This window comes from Halichoerus grypus, chromosome 12 (assembly GCF_964656455.1).
Source record: "Halichoerus grypus chromosome 12, mHalGry1.hap1.1, whole genome shotgun sequence".
Classification (NCBI taxonomy): Eukaryota; Metazoa; Chordata; class Mammalia; order Carnivora; family Phocidae; genus Halichoerus; species Halichoerus grypus.
Genome location: NC_135723.1, coordinates 19121092 through 19140175, shown reverse-complemented (window position 1 = coordinate 19140175; position 19084 = coordinate 19121092). Strand labels below are relative to the sequence as shown.

General features: G+C 40.1%; 1 long non-coding RNA gene and 1 pseudogene across 2 annotated transcripts in view; both read right to left on the bottom strand.

The window, feature by feature from the left end:
- LOC118546359 (uncharacterized) overlaps positions 1-19084 on the bottom strand; it is a 566662-nt gene that overhangs the window by 25712 nt on the left and 521866 nt on the right. The gene's annotated exons all lie outside the window — the stretch shown is intronic.
- Positions 3191-5272, bottom strand: LOC144379723 (small ribosomal subunit protein eS24 pseudogene; annotated as a pseudogene).

Sequence of the window (19084 nt, the reverse complement as noted above, 5' to 3'; positions counted from 1 at the left end):
GGGAAGCCTGCTTCTCCCTCTCCCACTCCCCCTGCTTGTGTTCCCTCTCTGGCTGTGTCTCTCTGTCAAATAAATAAATAAAATCTTTAAAAGAAAAAGTGTACTGATTTAAACATTAATCTCATCTAAAAAATACCTTCACGGCAACACCCAATTTGATGTTTGACCAAGTATTTGGATATTGTTGCCTAACTAAGCTTTCACAAAAATTTAACTATCACATGTATATACATGTATGTGTGTGTGTGTGTGTGTGTGTATTGGGTAGTGGAATAACGTATTTCTTATAGTGGATTGTGGCCAAGAAGGTTGAAAACTCCTGTGAGTCCACAAAACCATTCTTAACCCTGCTTCTAAGACAGTACTGTCCCAACCACAAGAAAGGGTACTATACCCCCAAATGTAAAAGTGTGCTTCACAGCCTGCCTCTTGTGCCATTAAAGGAGACCTAGACACCATTTAAAGCCTGCTTCTTGAACATCATCTCAGACTTCCCCACTGCTCATTTTGCTCTAAGTACAAAATGCTTGTTCCCCGCTGGCCATGTGTTCCCACCTCAGGGCTTTTGCATTTCCTCTTTCCTCTACCAGGAAGGCTCTTCCCCAGGTTTTCACAGTAGCTGACTCCTTCTCATCTCTCAGATTCCCACCCAACCTCTGCTACCCCCTCGGAGGGGCCTTCCTTGGTCAGCCCATTAAAAGCAATCCCTGCCCACCCCCCAAAAAACCCCATACATTCCCCAGCAACCCTCTATCCTATTATGCAATCTTATTTTTCTCCACTGCTCTTCTCATTATCTAAAATATCTGTTTTTGGTCATTCTCCAACACAAAGTTAAGTGCCAAGTCTTTCCTGCTTACCTTTTATTTTCAGTGCCTGGCTAGTGCTGCCACACACAAAACCCCATAAGTGGTTACAGACTGACCGAATGGTTGTAGGATGGACATTTGCCCATAATTTGGCTATCCATCACCTGATCTTCCTTTCTATTTTAGGGAGTGCCCACTTTATGACTCTTGATGAGAGAAAGCTGCTGACAATGATACATTCCCAGTCCCCCTTTGCAGTGAGGCATGGACATGTGACCCAGGCTCAACCAATCAAATACACCCTCCCTGGAAGCCCTCTTGTCTCTCTCCTTCTCTCTTCTTCCTCATCTTCTGTCTTGTCAGTCTTCTTGATCTTTTCATGTCCGTCCTCTTGATAAGATTTTATATGCATCAGGGACTCTGACAAGTCTTGGCAGTTACCTTTTGCTAAAAGCAACGAAGGCCTCTGTGGTGTAGTTTTGCTATATACTACCAACAAGTGTGGGAAGGACTGAAGAATACTGTGTGGATCAGAGTCAATCATCGACATTTTTTTTGACTCATCAATTAATGAGTTGAATTCTAAGCCTTGGAGTTGGTTAGGACTTACTGAGGGATCACTATTTGTAGCACCTGACATAGTGTATTTAGGGCTCTTTATAAGCGCAACACATGTAGTTTAACCTCAAGGAATCCCTGTAAAATAAAAGAAGAGAGAAACGTCGCATAATTTTTTTTAAAAAGGAGGTGGCAGATAGTACTTCCTAAATATGGCCACAACAATATCTTCTATATGTTCTTCTACAGTGTTGTCTTCCCAAATCCAGTCAAGACTTGGACTCTCTTGAATCTGGATGGGACCCATGACTACTTCAACCAATAAAACACAGCCTAAGTGATATTGTGCCAGCTCTGGGCATAGTGCTCAACTGGCCGGACAGCTTCTGCTTCCTGCCTTGTGGGAGCCAACTACCATTTAAGAAATAGGACACACTGAGACCATGACACTGTAAGAAGCCTAAGCCATGTGGAGAGGCCCTAGAGGAAGACGTACTGTGTGGGGAGGGAGAGGGAGAGAGGAAGTGTGCCAAAGTACCAGACTCATGAGTGAAGAAGCCATATCAGAGGTGTATCCTTCAGCCCTGCCTGCCTCAGCTGATGCTGTGTAGAGCACAGCACCTTGCTGAGCCTTTTCTGCATTCCTAACCCATACAACTATCAGTGAGATAAAATGATGTTTTAAGCCACTGCATTTTGGGATGGTTTGTAATATAGTAATAGATACTAGGACAAAGGGCATATGTATTTAATGCTTCTAAGCATCTGGATGTGTCCATGTAGAGTGTTTTATGTAAGTGCAGAAAGTCTGGGGTGCTAAGGACCCCAGAGCAGATGCTTCAGTCTACTGGTTGTACTCAGCACCCTTGGAAAAGCCAGCCTTCAAATATGAGGAAACCTATATCTATTCAAGATTGAAAAGCATCTTGCAGTCAGATGCTAGTGATTTCTGGGCTCTTTATTCTGTTCCACTGACCTATATACCTGTTTTTATGCCAACACCATACTATTTTGACTACTATGGCTTTGTGGTGTAGCTTGAAATTGGAGTATGATACCTCTGACTTTGTTCTTTCTCAAGATTGCTTTGGCTATTTGGGGTCTTTTGTGGCTATGTGGGGTCTATTTGTTCCATTTTTGTGAAAAATGCTATTAGAATTTTGATAGGGATTTCACTGAATCTGTAGATGCTTTAGAAGTATGGATATTTTAACATTATTAATTCTCCCAATCTATGAGTGTGATACATTTTTCCATTTATTTTTTTCATCTTCAGTTTCTTTCATTAATGTCTTAACAGTTTTCAGTGTACAGGTCTTTTACCTGTAAATTTATTATTAAATTTTTTCCAAGGTATTTTATTCTTTTTGAAGCAATCATAAATGGGATTTTTTTCTTTATTTCTCTAGTAGTTCATTATTAACATATAGAAATGCAACTGATTTTGTATCCTGCAACTTTACTAAATTCATTTGTTAATTCTAACAGTGTTTTGTGGAATCTTTAGGGTTTTCTAATATATTTCTAAATATAGTATCATGTCACCTGCAAATAGTGACAGTTTTACTTCTTCCTTTCCAGTGTGGATGCTTTTTACTTCTTTTTTCTTGTCTGATTGCTTTGGCTAAAACTTTTAATACTATGTGGAATAAAAGTGGCAACAGTAGACATCTTTGTCTTGTTACTGATCTTAGAATTAAAGCTTCCATCTTTTCACCATTGACTATGATGTTAGCTGTGGGTTTGCCATATATGACCTTTTCTATTTTGAGGTATGTTTCCTCTATACCCACCTTGTTGGGGGTTTTTATCATGGATTGGTGTTGAAGTTTGTCAGTTGTTTTTGTGCATGTATTGAGATGATCATATGATTTTTTTTTCACATTAACATTCTTAGTTTATTGATCCTCTCATGAAAAGTCTGCACAACCACCACAGATAAAGCCACTGCAGCATCTTTACTCCTTCTATTGTCCAATCTCCAGCTCACTTTTTGCCAGCACCAACACTGGCTTTTGCAGTCCCCCTGACTTTCTTCATTCTGTTCTTGCGTTCCTTTTGCTGTTTTCTTGATGTCTCTTTCTTCTCATACAGGCCATGTCTTGCAAGTCTGTGTTTGGGTTCATTTTTCTTTGCATAATCCAAGGAATCATAAATCATGCCAAAGCCGATTGTCTTGCCACTACCAAAATGGGTTTTGAATCCAAACACAAATATGACATCTGGTGTGGTCTTGTACATTTTGGCTAGTTTTTCCCGAATTTCTGTCTTAGGTACTGTCTTAGGAACTTAGGTACTTAGGTACTGCCTTTCCGGGGTGAAGAACATCAATGACCATCTGTTTCCGCTGAAGTAGTTGGTTAGTCATGAACTTTCTGGTCCGGATAGTTACTGTGTCATTCATGATGGCGGCCAAGCTTCCGATCGTATGATTTTTTATCTTTCATTTTGTTAATATGATGTATCATGTTGGTTGATTTGCAGATATTGAAATATCCTTGAATCCCTGGAATGAATCCCACTTGATCATGGTATATGATCTTTACAATGTGTTGTTGAATTCAGTTTGCTAATATTTTGTTGATAATTTTCCCATCTAATTTTATCAGAAATACTAGCCTATAATTTTCTTTTCTTGTGGTATCTTTGTCTGGTTTTGGTATCAGGATAATGCTGGCCTCTTAAAATGAGTTTCAAAGTGTTTCTTCCTCTTCAATTAAAAAAAAAAAACAGTTCAAAAAGGATAGCTTTCAATCGTTGAATGTTTGGTAGAATTCATCAGTGAAGCCATCTGGTCCTAGACTTTTGTTTTTTGGGAGATTTTGATTATTGATTCAGTCTCCTTACTAGTCTATTCAGATTTTCTGTTTCTTCAAAATTCAGTCTTGGAAGATTGTATGTTTCTAGAAATCTATCCATTTCCTCTGGGTTGTGCAATTTGCTCATAGTAGTCTCTTAAGATTTGTTGTATTTCTGTGGTATCAGTTGTAACTTCTCTTCTTTCATTTCTGATATTATTTGAGCCCTCTCTATTTTTTTATTGGTGAATGTATTTAAAGGTTTGTCCTTTTTATCTTTTAAAAGAAATAGCTCTTAGTTTCATTGATTGTTTCTATTATAATTTTAGTCTCAATTTTATTTATTTCCACTCTTATCTTTATTATTCTCTTTCTTCTACTAACTTTGGGTTTCATTTGTTCTCCTTTTTCTAGTTCCTTTAGGTATAAATTTAGCTTGTTTGAGATTTTTCTTATTTCTTAAGGTAGGTCTGTATTGGTATGAACTTCCCTGTTAAAACAACCTTTGCTACATCCTATAGATTTTGGTATGCTGTATTTCTGTTCTCATTTGTCTCTAGTATTTTTTTTTCCTTCCTCTTTCTTTCTTTCTCCTTTCTTTCTTTCTTTCTCCTTTCTTTCTTTCTTTTCTTTCTTCTTTCTTTCTTTCTTTCTTTCTTTCTTTCTTTCTTTCTTTCTTTCTTCTTTCTTTCTTTCTTCTTTCTTTCTTCCTTCCTTCCTTCCTTCCTTTCTTTCTTTCTTCTTTCTTCTTTCTTTTCTTTCTTTCTTTCTTCTTTCTTTCTCTTTCTTCTTTCTTCTCTTTCTTTGATGACCCACTGGTTGTTCAGTATCATAGTGTTTAAGTTCCACATTTGTGGTTTTTCCAGTTTTCTTCTTGTAACTGATTTCTAGTTTCATACCATCATGGTCAGAAAAGATTATTGATATGATTTCAATCTTCTTGAATTTATTGAGACTTATTTTGTGGTTTAATATGTGAGCCATCCTGGAGAATGTTCCATGTGCACTTGAGAAGAATGTGTATTCTGCTTTTGCATGTGATGTTCTGTATATATCTACAAGTCCATATAGTCTAACATGTCATTTAAAGTTGATATTTCCTCAATGATTTCTGTCTAGACAATCTCTCCATTAATGTAAGTGGAGTGTTAAAGTCCTCTACTATTACTGCATTGCTATCAGTTTTTCAAATCTGTTAATATTTGCTTTACATATTTTGGTGCTCTTATGTTGAGTGCATATGTTTACAAATGTTGTATCTTCTTGCTGGATTGACACCATTATCATGTAATGCCCCCCCCTTTTTTTGGTCATTTATTACAGTATTTGTTTTAAAATCTGTTTTATCTAACTTGAGTATTGCAACAACAGCTTTCTTTTCATTTCCATTCATATGCACTATCTTTTTCTATCCCTTCACTTTTAGTCTGTGTCCTTACTTCTGAACGGAGTCTCTGTAGGTAGCATATAGATGAGTCTTTTTAAAAAAATCCATTCAGCCACTCTGTCTTTTTATTGGAGTCCATTTAAATTTAAAGTAATTATTGATAGGTATGTACTTATTGCCATTTTGTAATTGTTTTCTGGCTGTTTTTGTAGTTGTCCTCTGTTTTTTTTTTTTTTTTTTTTCTTTTTCCTTCTTCTCTTTCTTCCTTTATGGTTTGATAACTTTCTGTGTAGTCCTATGTTTAGATTATTTTCTTATTTTCTTTTATGTATTTACTATAAGTTTTTCCTTTGTGGTTCCTATGAGGTTCCCATATAACATCCTATGTATATAATAGCCTATTTTAAGTAGAATGCATTTCAAAACTACATTTTTACTCCTCCCCATGTTTACGTTTTTTTATTTTTAAAAGATTTTATTTATTTGAGAGAGAGAAAGAGAAGCAGAGTCCCTGTTAAGCAGGAAGCCCGATGCAGGGCTTGATCCCAGGACTCAGAGATCGTGACCTGAGCCAAAGGCAGACACTTAGCCGACTGAGCCACCCAGGTGCCACCTCCCACCATGTTTATGTTTTTGATGTTACATTTTACATCTTTATTTTGTGTATCTCAACTTATTATTGTAATTTTAGTTTTACTTTTGCCTTTTTACCATTATACTAGCTTTATAACTGGTTAATCTACTGTGTTTGCTATATATCTACCTATCTCAGTGAGATTTTTACTTTCATATGTTTTCTTGTCATTAATTAGTTTTTGGCTTAAAGAAGTCACTTAGACATTTCTTATAAGCCTGGCTTAGTGGTGATAAACTCCTTTAGCTTTTGCTTATCTGGAAAACTCTATCTTTCCTTCTATTCTGAATGACATTCTTGCTGGTTATTCTTGGTTGGAAGATTTTTCCTTTCAGTACTTTGAGTGTGTTATGCCACTTTCTTCTGGCCTGCAAATTTTCTGCTGAAAACCTGCTGGTAGCCTTCTGAGTTTTCCCTTTTACATAAAAAATTGCTTTTCTCTTGCTGCTTTTAAGATTCTCCCTTTAACTTTGGAGATATTCATTCTGATGTGTCCTGTTGTGGATCTCTTTGGGTTCATCTTTTTTGGAGCCTTATGGGCTTCCTGGACTGGAACGTCTGTTTCTTTTCTCAAATTAGGGAAATTTTCAACCATTATCTTCAAATAAGATTTTTGCCTCTTTCTCTCTCTCATCTTTTCCTGGGACCCCCATAGTGCAAATGTTATTCTGCTTGATGTTACTGTTATGATATCATCACTAAGAAAAAAATTTTTTTTTCTTTTTGCTGCTCTGTTATTGGTTTGTGCTCTAGCTCACTGACCCATTCTTCTGCTTTATCCAATCTGCTGTTGAATCCCTCTAGTGTATTTTTCAGCTTAGTTATTGTACTCTTCAACTCTGTGACTTCTGTTTGGTACTTTCTTATATTTTCTCTTTGTTGAAAGTTTATGTTCATTCATTCTTCTCCCATTTTTGGTGAGCATCTTTATGACCATTACTTTGAACTCTTTATCAGGTAGATGACCTACCTCCATTTTATTAAGGTATTTTTCTGAAGTTTTGTCTTTTTCTTTTCATTTGGCACATATTCTTCTGTTTCCTCATTTTGCCTGATTCCCTCTTTCTATGTATTAGGTGAAAGAGTTATCTTTCTTAGTCTTAAATGAGTGGTCTTGTGTAAGAGATGACCCATGGGCCCAGAAGCACAATCCCTCCTGGCCACCAAAGCCAGGCACTCAAGTGTGGGCTGCACATACCTGTCAGCTATGGTGGGGCTGGGTCTCCTGAACAGAAGGGGGTGGAGTGCCCAGCATGTTGTAGTGCAGCAGAAGCATGAAGCAAGGTACAACCATCAGTGCTAGCAAGTTAGAGGGAGATTGCCAAAATAGTGCTTGACAGCACTGGCATTAGCAAGGTAGAATGAGATAAAAAAAAAAATGGTACCTACCAGTGCTTCTGTCCCCAGAGAGTCCTAACAGGTTCTGGCCTCTTTGGCAGTTGCTTTAAGATTAATAAGTGGATCTCTTTCACATATGGTCTAGATGCTTTTCAAACTGTTGCTTTTATGCTGAGTCCCAGAGTGAGTGAGTCTTTGGGTGAAATATTAAAGAGCAGATTCTCAATTTTCTATGGGTCTATGGTTCTCCCAGATGTAATCATTGTTGGTTTCATGTGGTGTGGGCTTGCCTCTCCAGTGCAGGACCCAAGGATTGGGGTGCTTGATGTAGGGCACAAATACCTCATCTCTCAGGAAAAACTTTTGTATTTTTAAGATCCCTCCCGATTGTGGGTCACTGCACCTGTGGTAGGGTTTTGGTGAGAATGTTTCTCTGCCTCTCCTACCTGCCTTCATGCTGCCCTTTAATCCTTTGTTGTGGAGATGCTGTTCATTTAGTTTTTAGGACTTTTTAAGTGTAAATTATTCCATATGTAGCTCTAGATTTGTTGTGTCTGTGGCAGGAGGTGAGTTCAGTATTTTTCTACTTGCAATCTTGAACTTCTTGCCAGATACAAGTGATTTCTGGCATCACTGGGAGAGGGCTGGCATGGATAAAGAAGAGACAAGATCATCATCAGAACTAAGGAAAGCCCTTCACCATCTGAACAGACACAGTTATCAGCTCTCAGCTCTCTGCACCTAATAGTATCAATTCTTGGAATCCTTCTACTTCTTGGTTGTGGATGGACCAAGGAGATTTTTTTCCTGACTTCTTCATTCCCCTCCAAAATTTAAGCCTTGGGGAAAATCAGACTGCAATCAAACATTACTATAACAAGCACATATACTATGATGCATTTTATGGAAAAAATTAAAATGTTAAGGCACTGGATGTTAAATCCTCAAGGAAACATAATTCAAATAATCTCTTATGTATTTAATGCCCTGCTTATATTTCTCCTAGAAACACTTTCTATAGCTTGCACTAGGAAAAAAAAAAGGATTGTTGTTTTGTCTCATCTATGGCCTCCTTATGTTGGGTTTGGTAGCAACTTCCAGGTGAAATCTGTGTATTTCTGAGTTAACCTGGAAGCAGATAACTCCACAAGGGGGCCCTACACCACATGGCTTTGTGACATGTGTGCAGGTACTATAGGACCTGTTTTCTTTTGTAAATCTCTAGGTAAGGTAGGTTCTGTCTATCTCCTACCCGGGAGCCATTCCGCACCATACATCTTTGATTTTTTTAAAAATGTAGCTAGTGACCATCTCCTTCGCTGGGAGTTCAGGCAGTTCCTTAGGCCAAGTAAGTGAATCTTGATTAAGTCAATGAATCAAATTCCATCCTATTTGTCAGTATCTGGTTTAGGAATAGGAATGTGACACAGTTCTGGCCCATGAGGGCTAGAAGTCTGCTGTGGGACTTTGGGGGAAAGTTCTCCTATCTTTATAACAGGCAACCAAAGGAGAGATATTCTCCATTTCTGTCTTCTGTCATTTAATTACTATATGAATGTGTGATGCCTAGAGCCATCATCTTTTCCACCATGAGCGGAGCCAGTCCAAAAGAAAAGTCAATGAACTGGCCAGAGTGGTGAGAGGAAAGAACCCATGTCCTTTATTGTATTATGAGCTGCTGAGTTAACCTACCTTGGAATTACCCTAACTCTGGGATTCTTATGTAAAATAATATATTTTTAAAATTTATTTAAGCCACTCTTAGTTGAATTTTTTCTTTTGCAACTCATAGCATTCTGATATAGTAATTAAGAATAAGAACTAACAAATGATTACTTGTGTACTAAAGGGAAAAACATCTTTGGCACTGGGGAGGTAAAGATATTGCATGCTTTTGGATAGGTAAGGCTATAAGAACATGTGTTGGGTTGTCAGTTGCCTTTGGGGAAATCCATGTTAGTTAGAACAGCAAAGGAAGCCACCTTAGGAGCACCTGAATTAATCTCAGTTTTGAAGAGCTCAAAATAAGGGAGTCAAGAGCAAAAAAACCACTGTTATGCAGTGTTTCTCTAAGGCTTCATTAGTTCACAAGGAAAATGCAGAGTATTCAAAAGGTCTGAAAGCCTGGAATGAGGGTGTCACAGCATCTGTGAAGATACATGTGTGTGCGTAGGCAAGGATGGAATAAGATGGGGAAAGTAGGATTTTAATTACTCTAGCACCTAGTGATATGACCCAGAGTGAGTGCACATTTACTGTGGTTCATCTGTGGGATAGTAAAGGAAATTCTTTGCAAAACAGTTCTGGATGGCAGAGAAAGCTGTCCAGCTCCAACTGGCTGTCCCCAAAGAGTTATCCCAAGCTATGGGCCTCTTGGAGATGTACCAATGACCTGGCTTGTGTCTGAACACATACTGCCATCAGTTCCTTTGAGAACAACCAGAATGACTCTTGACACTTGGAACTGCTCATATTTTAATTCACTTGTCACGGGATAAATATGTTGCCTCTGTGCTCTGAACCAAATCCTGATGTATTTCTTGGAATGAAGGAAACATAAATTTTCTGATCTGACAGATAATAGCAACTCCTCAATAAGCAGCAAAGAAAGGCTAAAATGGAAGACTGGCCACTTTCTCATAGCCCCCTCGAAGGCAATTTGAGTAAAATGGAGGCTTTTAAAAATTATTGATTTCTTTTAGAAGCTCCTGAAAAAGAGAAAAGCAGCCCCTGACATCCTGGAGCTGGCCTGGCACTCACAACTGGGCCCTGCTGTTCTCCTGTTGAGGACAAACAAATTTCACACAACATCAACACTAGACAAGGCCACCCTGTGATCATGGTAGATCGAAACAAAAACAAGTCTACTTTGTAATCACATGTGAACACAGACACAACCTGAACACTGTTCAAGTCACAATATACCAAGCGTTCCATTCTCCTGGCTAATGGGAGTGACCACTCCTTCTTTACCAATTACAACTTTAGCCTTGCTCTATTCTACTCTCCCTCTAGACTAAAGATTTATTAGGATATTGTATTAGTTTCCTAGGGCTGCCATAACAAATTACCACAAACTTGATGTCTCAAAATGGCAGACATTTATTTTCTCACAGCTCTGGAGACTGAAATTATGAAATCAAGGTGCCAGCAGGACTGGTTCCCTCTGGAGGGTCTGAGGGAGAATCTGTACAGCTACAGGTCTTGGGACTTCTTTTTTTTTTTTTTAATTTTTTTATTGTTATGTTAATCACCATACATTACATCATTAGTTTTAGATATAGTGTTCCATGATTCATTGTTTGTGCATAACACCCAGTACTCCATGCAGAACGTGCCCTCCTCAATACCCATCACCAGGCTAACGCATCCTCCCACCCCCCTCCCCTCTAGAACCCTCAGTTTGTTTTTCAGAGTGGTCTTGGGACTTCTTAGCCTCTATGATCATATAGTAAATTCTTTATAATAAATAATAAATCTTGATTCCCTCTCTTCCTCCCTCTCTAACTCCTTTTGGTTTTATTTCTCTGGAGGATCCTACCTAAGAAGGTACTAATTTTTCTAAGCCTCAATTTTCTCAACTGTAAAATGAGGATTGATAGTACCTACTCATAGAGTTGGTATAAAGATTCAATGCATTCTTGCATTTGAGCATTGACATGGTGTCTAACACATTAGAGCGCTCAATAGATGTTAAGTATTAGGGGTTAAGTAAAACAACAGTTTTGTTCTAGTCTAAGTCTGAAGGTCTGAGGACCAAGAGAGCTGATGGTGTGGTTATAGTCCTAAAACTGGCAGGCTCGAGACCCAGTAAGAGCCAGTGTTTCAGTTGAATCCAAAAGCAGGAAAAGAGCTGATATTCCAGTTCTATGGCAGTCAGGTGTGAAGAAGGCTCTCTTCTTCAGAGGAGAAGCAACCATTCTGTTCTGTTCAAACCTTCAACTGATTGGGTGAGGCCCACCCACATTAGGGAGGACAATCTGCTTTACTCATTCTGGTTTAAATGTTAATCTTATCCAAAAACACTTTCACAGAAACACCCAGAATATTCTTTGACCAAATATTTGGGCACTCTGTGGTCCAGTCAAATTGACACATAAAATTAATCATCACAACATCTTTCTCAAGATCCTACAGTTGGTAACTGGCGGAGTCAGAATTCAGAGCCCAGGTAGTCTGCCTCTCCAGTTCATATTCTGCCATAATACTCCTCAATGATCTCCCTTTCTACAGGTGGGCTTCATCCAGAGACAATCTTCAATGGATTCTGTGCTAATTCTCTCTGATCTCGGACTCTGCACCATGCAACTTGGAACTGGATTACATATTGTTTCTTGTCTTCACTGTTGTTGTTTCATGTGTGATTTTCTCCCTTCTTGCATTAGATTAATCCCATTGGGAACAAGGACTGTGTCTTAGGCTTTAATAATAGCTAGCATTATTAAATACTTATTATGGACCAAGTACTTTACATGTATTTTTCCATTTAATATTCACAACAATATCACAAGGTAGCTACCTTTATTCTCCCCATTTTACAGATGAGATGACTAGACCCCAGATACTGACCTACCTATATAGGGCTCCAGGATAACCCAGGCAATTTGGCCCCAGACCTGGTGTTCTAAAACCCTCTTTGCCATGCTTCCTGTATCTCTTTCCCCCAGTTGGCCCCCACTCTCAGTATCCATCTTGGTGGGTGGCACACACTTAGGCACCTAGGGACTCTCTTTAGGGAGTTGGTTTCAGGGAACAAGAGCTCTTTGGGGGTGCTGAATGGCTTTGAAATTGGCTGACCAGGTGTGTGGGGTGGAATCCCCTCTGCAGGGTACATCAGGCTTGAGGTTGGGCTGGTGCTGCTCTCTGGGGTTCCCCTGCTCCTTTGTTGGCCTCAGCTCAAGAACGTACTTCCTGGGAAGCCATGGTTGAGCGAGCCCTGTGACACATCCTCAAGAGAGGTACTCAGGCTAGTCTTACCTGCCTGCATCCTGGTGCCAAGATTGGGCCTTGAAAATGCATTGTCATCCTGCTAAGCATCAGCTGGCTCCTGTTGTTAGGAAACTGTCCTACTCGGAGCTGTAGGAACAGGTCCTTTGCAGAGGGGAGATCAACAGGTGCATCCTGAGGCTGGCACAGTGCCTGGGTGTGGGTCACCGGGGGTGGGTACACTTAGTCCTCTCTGAGGCTGCTGGAACAAATGCTAACCCAACCCTCCAAGAGGTCAGAGCAGAGGATCCATCCCCCAACTCCCAGCACATGCACATCCACATTACCTGAACAAGCAGGTGATTTTTAAACTCCCCTAAAACTGAATTATTCCTTAAGTATTCCAGGAAGACTTAAATTACCTGGACATAGTAAAAATCAGAATGGGTATATAGTTTTCAAAGGAAGGTACCTCTCCTTGGTGCCCCTAACGTACTTGTCACAGCTGTTTCATTACTGAGTCATTATCTTCTTTCTCAAAGGCTAGACCATGAGCTTTTTAAGAGAAGAACCATGTTTCATTGGTCTTTGTGTTCCCAGCACCAAAAACAGGGCCTGCAACATAGGGGTCACTTAGGAATATCTTTCTGAATGGTAATATTTGTAGGATTTACCCCCTGATTTTTATTCATATTGCCATTATCAAAAAACCTTGTTTTTTTTGTTTTTTTTAATACACAGGTTATTTTATTTCATTTTTTACATAGTTTACATTCAAAACATCTGCTTATTAGCATATGTTTTAGGCTGACATGCTTATATTTATGCAATATTCTTAATGTTTGTGGAATAGGATAATGCTATAAAGTTGAACATACAATGCAGTATAGACTTCATATGGTCCAAAGCAATGACTCAAAACAAGCTCAATCACAGAATTCCCTGGAGAAGATTTTAGACACAGAGTCCCATTCTTTTCCCCAGAGTTACAGAATCAGAATCTCAAGGAGGTCAGCCTTGGACTCTACATTAAGAAGAAGTTCTCCAGAGATGCTTAGGCATAGTCAGATTTGGTAATCACTGTCAGGTTTCAGTATTCATGGAGAAGACCTAGAGGGTATAGATATGTCCCAGAGACCACAAATTGGGTGAGAGATGGGAGCTTTAAAAGTTGGTTAACCATGTCTTTATTTTCCTTTCTCTAAAGCAAATGCATTTTACCTGTTCAAAAAAACCCTTGTTATATGGGAAGAACACCTGACAAGAAGGCAGGAGGTTGTGGTTATGTCTCAACTCTGGGATAAAAAAGCTATGCAGCCTTAGCAATGTAAGTTTACTTTTGGATCTCAGTTTTTTTATCTGAATGAAAAAAGTTGAATTTGAGAAACTCCAAGGTCCCTTCTAGTTTAATCCTAGGACTGCATGTGAAATGCTTGGCATTGAGAGGGTGTTATAGGAATGTGGTTCCTGCTGTACATGAGTTTGTAGCCCAAGAGTGATAACATGGGCACAGACACACTGACATGACCCTCCCCCTCCTGCTCTGAAGCTAGTATCTACAGGAAATGATGGGAAAAGGGGTGGATTTGATTTGCAGGTGATAGCTTTCCAGAGCCCTTGAGGAGTTTGCCATGGGGCCCCTGCTTCATGGTCATGGCACCTGCTGCCAGAATGTCTACATTAGAGACCTTGCCTAGAGCTCCCCATGCCTCTCCTACTGCTAATCTCCGTAACCCTGCTGTTAGAATATGACGCAAGCTCTTCACCTTAGGCCATATGCTTGGGAAAAACATCCTTCTTGCAGAGGCTCCTGAGGGCAAAGGAAGGACATAGCTCTTTGATCTTGATCCCTAACAAAGAATTTGTTTTGGGATCTTTGAAATCTTGGGAGAAAAAAAAGACCTGTACTTTCAAAGCTTTCCTTATTTGATATATTATAAAACAGGAGGACAAACAGAACTCTAAGGCAAATATTCCTTTGTTCTGGGAGACATTACAGTGGATATTTGGTCATTAAAGGGGAAATCAAGTACTCTAGAATGCTGAAACTTAGACCCTGCCCTTCCAAGAGGTTCCTGTGTTATAACATAAGCTGTTTTCATCATGCAAATTGTTTTCTATAAGGAAATATTTCATTTTTAAAGAAGATTTAGTCTTCAGAGTCTCTGAAAGTTGTTCCCTGCTCTTGGAAAATATGTGGTTGTTCTTATGGGAATGAAGGCTGAAATCTGGGTGTGGGTGCAGGTGGAGGCAATGGAAACTCACCCTCACTTAGGTGGATGAGAGGGATCACCAAGAGGGCCAGACTGGGCAGCTCAAAGCCCATCTGGCTCATTTGTTTGAAGCCAAACACTTTGCAATATTCTAGACTAATTAACCCAGACTTTGGAAAATGACTGATGTTTAATTTATTGCCTTTCAGCTCATTTTCTGGTTAGGGGCCCAGAGGCAAGACCAACCTTTCTTGAGTGGTGAAGACATTTCAACTGTTAATCATGTTGAGACATGCCAGAAGGGGACAGAAAATGGGCGAGTACTTGGGGAACACTGAAGCAGAGATTACCAGTCAAGTGCCCCATGGAAAGAAGAACCGTCTGTCTGATGGAAGGAAATGCCCAGAGTCTAGGACTGGTAAAGCTGACTAGGATGGGTGGTGGCCAGCAGAGCTTATACAGGGAGAGGTTTGACCTGTGAACTTTGATTCCTCATTTCTAGTACCAGTTTTAGCTCTCTCAGAGTTGTAATTTCTATTATTTCCAAATGCATGTTAATGTTTTGTTACTCATTAAAGCTGGGGGTTAACTGTTGGGGTCTTGATGATCACAACACTTGACAGGTGTAAGAGGACAGGCAGGAAAGTGAATGAGGTCTGTGGAGGAACAGAAGCTAGAGACAGGGAGGGACTGAATGTTGGAGGCACAACTATGGTTTCAGATTAATGAGACAGCTGCTGTGAGATATCCCCTCCCCCCAAATATACTGGAGGAAAAATATCTTCAAAGAGGGAGACCAGGACCTACTATTTATGCTGGTGGGGAAACTGAGTCAACAAACAAGTGAGTTCTATTTAGTAAAGGTTCTCCTTTATCTAGAATAATAGAGGGCAAAGGCTTGCAGGGCCCCATCCTTGATGGGAAGGGGGTATTCTGAAGGCAGTGATCATCACACAGAGGGCAAGATGGGAGAGCAATAATAATGAGAATGAATGTGTGGAGAGAAGTTTTTGTTTTGGAAGCAGCAAAGTGCAGCAGAGAGAGCATCAGAGACTGATGTCTTGTCTTAACTTTGCCACAAATGAGGTGCAGTCACTTACCTTCCTCTATACTCCAATTTCCCAGAAAGTGATCTGTTTACTTAGGATGCTTCTGGTGTCTCCCTCTGTGTTCCTCCCTAAGCAAATCCACCACCATCAATGAGCAATTGGACATCTCTCCTCTCTAGGCTTACTTCCTTTTTAGAGATTTCCAGGGACTCCGGAGAAACTCTAATCATAGGACCTAATGGTCGAAGTAGGAAGTACCTCTATGGAGCTCTGCTCCTGAGTCTAGTTACCCAAATCCAGATTTGATAGTTTAGGGGAAAAGATGCTCAAAGGACTTCACCAGAATGATGTGTTCCAACAGTTACAGCAGTGGGAAGGGTGGACTTTGCCATTTCAGATGCCTGTTTCAATTTTGGAAGAAAGTCATTTGTGTCTTAGAATCTGAGTTAGATGCAACAGACATATCTGTAGCTACTCAACTGTGAGCTCTGGTCTCTGTTCTCCTTGTATCTTCAGTGACAACATTATCCAGGCACATGTGGGCACTTAACATATGTGTATTGGATAAATGAGTTAATGGAATCTACAAACAGTTATGAGAATCATATTTTCTAAGCCAACCATCAGGCTACATTGTCTGCAAAGAGTTTTATACTGCTTCCAGATATGTGAAGGAGTTTGAGAGATGTCATGAAATGCTGGAATTGGAATTTGGAGACCATTTTGGAGGTTTCTGGGGACTGGCAAATCAGTAGCATCCTTAAAAAAATAGGTGTATAATTACCACATAGTACTTCAATGTTCTCCTTGCCCATAAACAGCTTATACCCTCCTCAAAGCAGGGTCCTCAAACAAGGGGGAGTTATCCTCACTCAGCCTTCTCAGTTCTCTTCCTGAATTCTCCTTCCCCAGAGGCTGGTGACTTACCCCCTTCCAGGCCACCCAGAACCCCTGTGCGGGTCACTCTACTTTCCTGACACTAGCATAGGCCCAGGACCTTCCTGACCACCTTCCTTGCTTTTTCCCCTCAACTGATCTGAAGAGCATTCACCATGTTCTTATTCTGCTTGTGGTTCCCTTTAAGTTTCTGTGGTCTTTGAATGAGAAGGAGGAGAGAGAAGTCCTCATGCCTCATCAAACCGTTGGGAGCCCTACAGATATCCCCTGGAGACCTTAGGATAGCTACATGCTTCATTCCACCCAGGAACCGAACCATGTGCTCTGACCTAGCATTAATCCAAAGCTTACTTTGTCACTCTTTCTTCTTTATTTTGTGGGATGTGTGCATTTTTTTTCCAGAGAATCTGCTGAAGACAAATATTTGTTTCCTGAATCTGGGAGAGTATTCCAGGTGTGAGGGTAGACAGCTGCCTTGGCAAATGTTGGGGCCCTGGTGAATAGAGCCTGGAGGTTTTTGTTTTTGTTTTTCCACTCTGATTAAAAAAGAAACGTGCATCCCACCTTTCCATTATATACCTTGATGGATCGGTTGGCATTGGATTGCTACAGTAAGGTTTTCAGGTAAATGTAAGCAGGTCTGGTAGGGTGAGAGCTGGAAAGGCAGAGTAGAAAGTCATGGTTAAAAGTCTGACTTGGGAAATGATTGCCTGGCTTCAAATCCTGGCCCAGCCATGCAAAAGCCAAATGCCCTTAGGCAGGTTCCTTAACCTCCTTAAACTTGCTTTTCTCATCTGTAAAATACCTACCTCATACAGCTGTAGTTACTATAACAAAAAATACTTCAAATAGTTTCCAGGTATGATATATAAGTGCCTGCTATTATCATTCTAGGTAATCCTTGGTCGTGTGCTTTTCCAGAATATTTCCATTATCCTAGGACACAACATCCCCCCCGCCCAGTAGCTTCCAGTCAATGCCCTAAGGCTTATGGGGGAGAAAAGGAAATCGACTGCTATTCCTTGGGCATCTAAGAAGTAGGCCTTGTTTTCAAAATCATCTGTGCCTCATCAAGAAGTTCAGTCAGATAAGCATCTACCAGCATCCGAAGTGATGCTGTGTGGGGCCTAGGAGACTGGTACACAGTGGGCTTTGGTGTCGGCCCCAACCAGACCCTCTCCATTTCCACTGAGAGTCCTATATCTGAGTGGTTACTGTTGTGCTTGGAGTCAGGGCCTTTTCCAGGTTCAAGGCTACACTTCTTCTTGCCCTTAAATGAGAATGAAAAGCCTATAGACCTTTACATGGTGAGTGCCCTGATCTTAAACAGGTGAGCCCATGCATGCAGCTTGATGGATGCTTCTCCTAATTTTGGAGGGTGAGCTGAACAAAGTCACTAAGAACTCCCAATTGTTTTGATATCATGTGTCCTTCAAAAGCTCCTGAAATTCGTAGAGAGAGAATAACACTTCTCTTGAAAACTGGACATCAGACAGAGACGAGCCAGTAAAAACCTGAGCTGAAATCCTCTCGAGTCTTCACGTTTAAAAACTGAAAAGCAATTTCCTTCAAATAATGATTATATCACCACTTATGGGTTCTATTTCAATATCTTCTTTTAGGAGGCTTATACCATTATTCGGTGAGGAAAAAAGCAATAGGAACTACTGAAAGTAAAAGGGAAAATTTCCTATTAAGCTCATCCCTAATGTAAAAGGTGGTGTTCTATCAAAAGAACTGTCTAATAATAGTTATTAAGAATGTCTTCAGTTAAACAAACAAAGCTGTACACATCAAAATGTTTGACATCAGGTTAAAAGGGAAAAGTAAGTGCTAGAAAAATCAGGTAGCATGGCCCGGGCATGACTATTAAGGAGCAGCTCAGGGCAACTTTGTCCACTGCTCCCCACACAGGCAGCCCAACCACCATTGTGGCCAAAAGGGCAGAGGGAAAGGCCTTTAGTCCTGCAAGAGCCTGAGGCAGGGTGAACTAGAAGAGCTTACACTGACATAGAAATTCTGATTTTCCAAAGAACACTTGAGAAAGACAAAGGCATATCTCATTCCTCTGATCTGCTCATTCTGCAAACTTCTGCCTCCCACACCTCAGATTATACAAACAAGAACTGAATCCTATGACTTTTAAAAATGCAATATTCCTAAATGGACAGGTAACCTTCAGCAGACCTAACGTAGTTTTCAGCTATTTTATCCTCCTACCAACACTATGGAGTGACGCCGTGAGCAAGATCGTGTCATTTACAAGTTGGCATAGGCTTGCTTTGTCCTACCCTTGGTTTTCACTGATGGGGAAAATCACTCTGTTTCCTTTAACAAATTTTCATTGTTCACCTGTTATCTGTTAGGCATGGGGCAAGGCATGACTAAGTCAGATCTGATCTCTGCCTCACTGTACAGTCTCATGACATAGGAAGAGAAGAAGTAAAAACACATTGTAATGAGTCCTGTGATAGT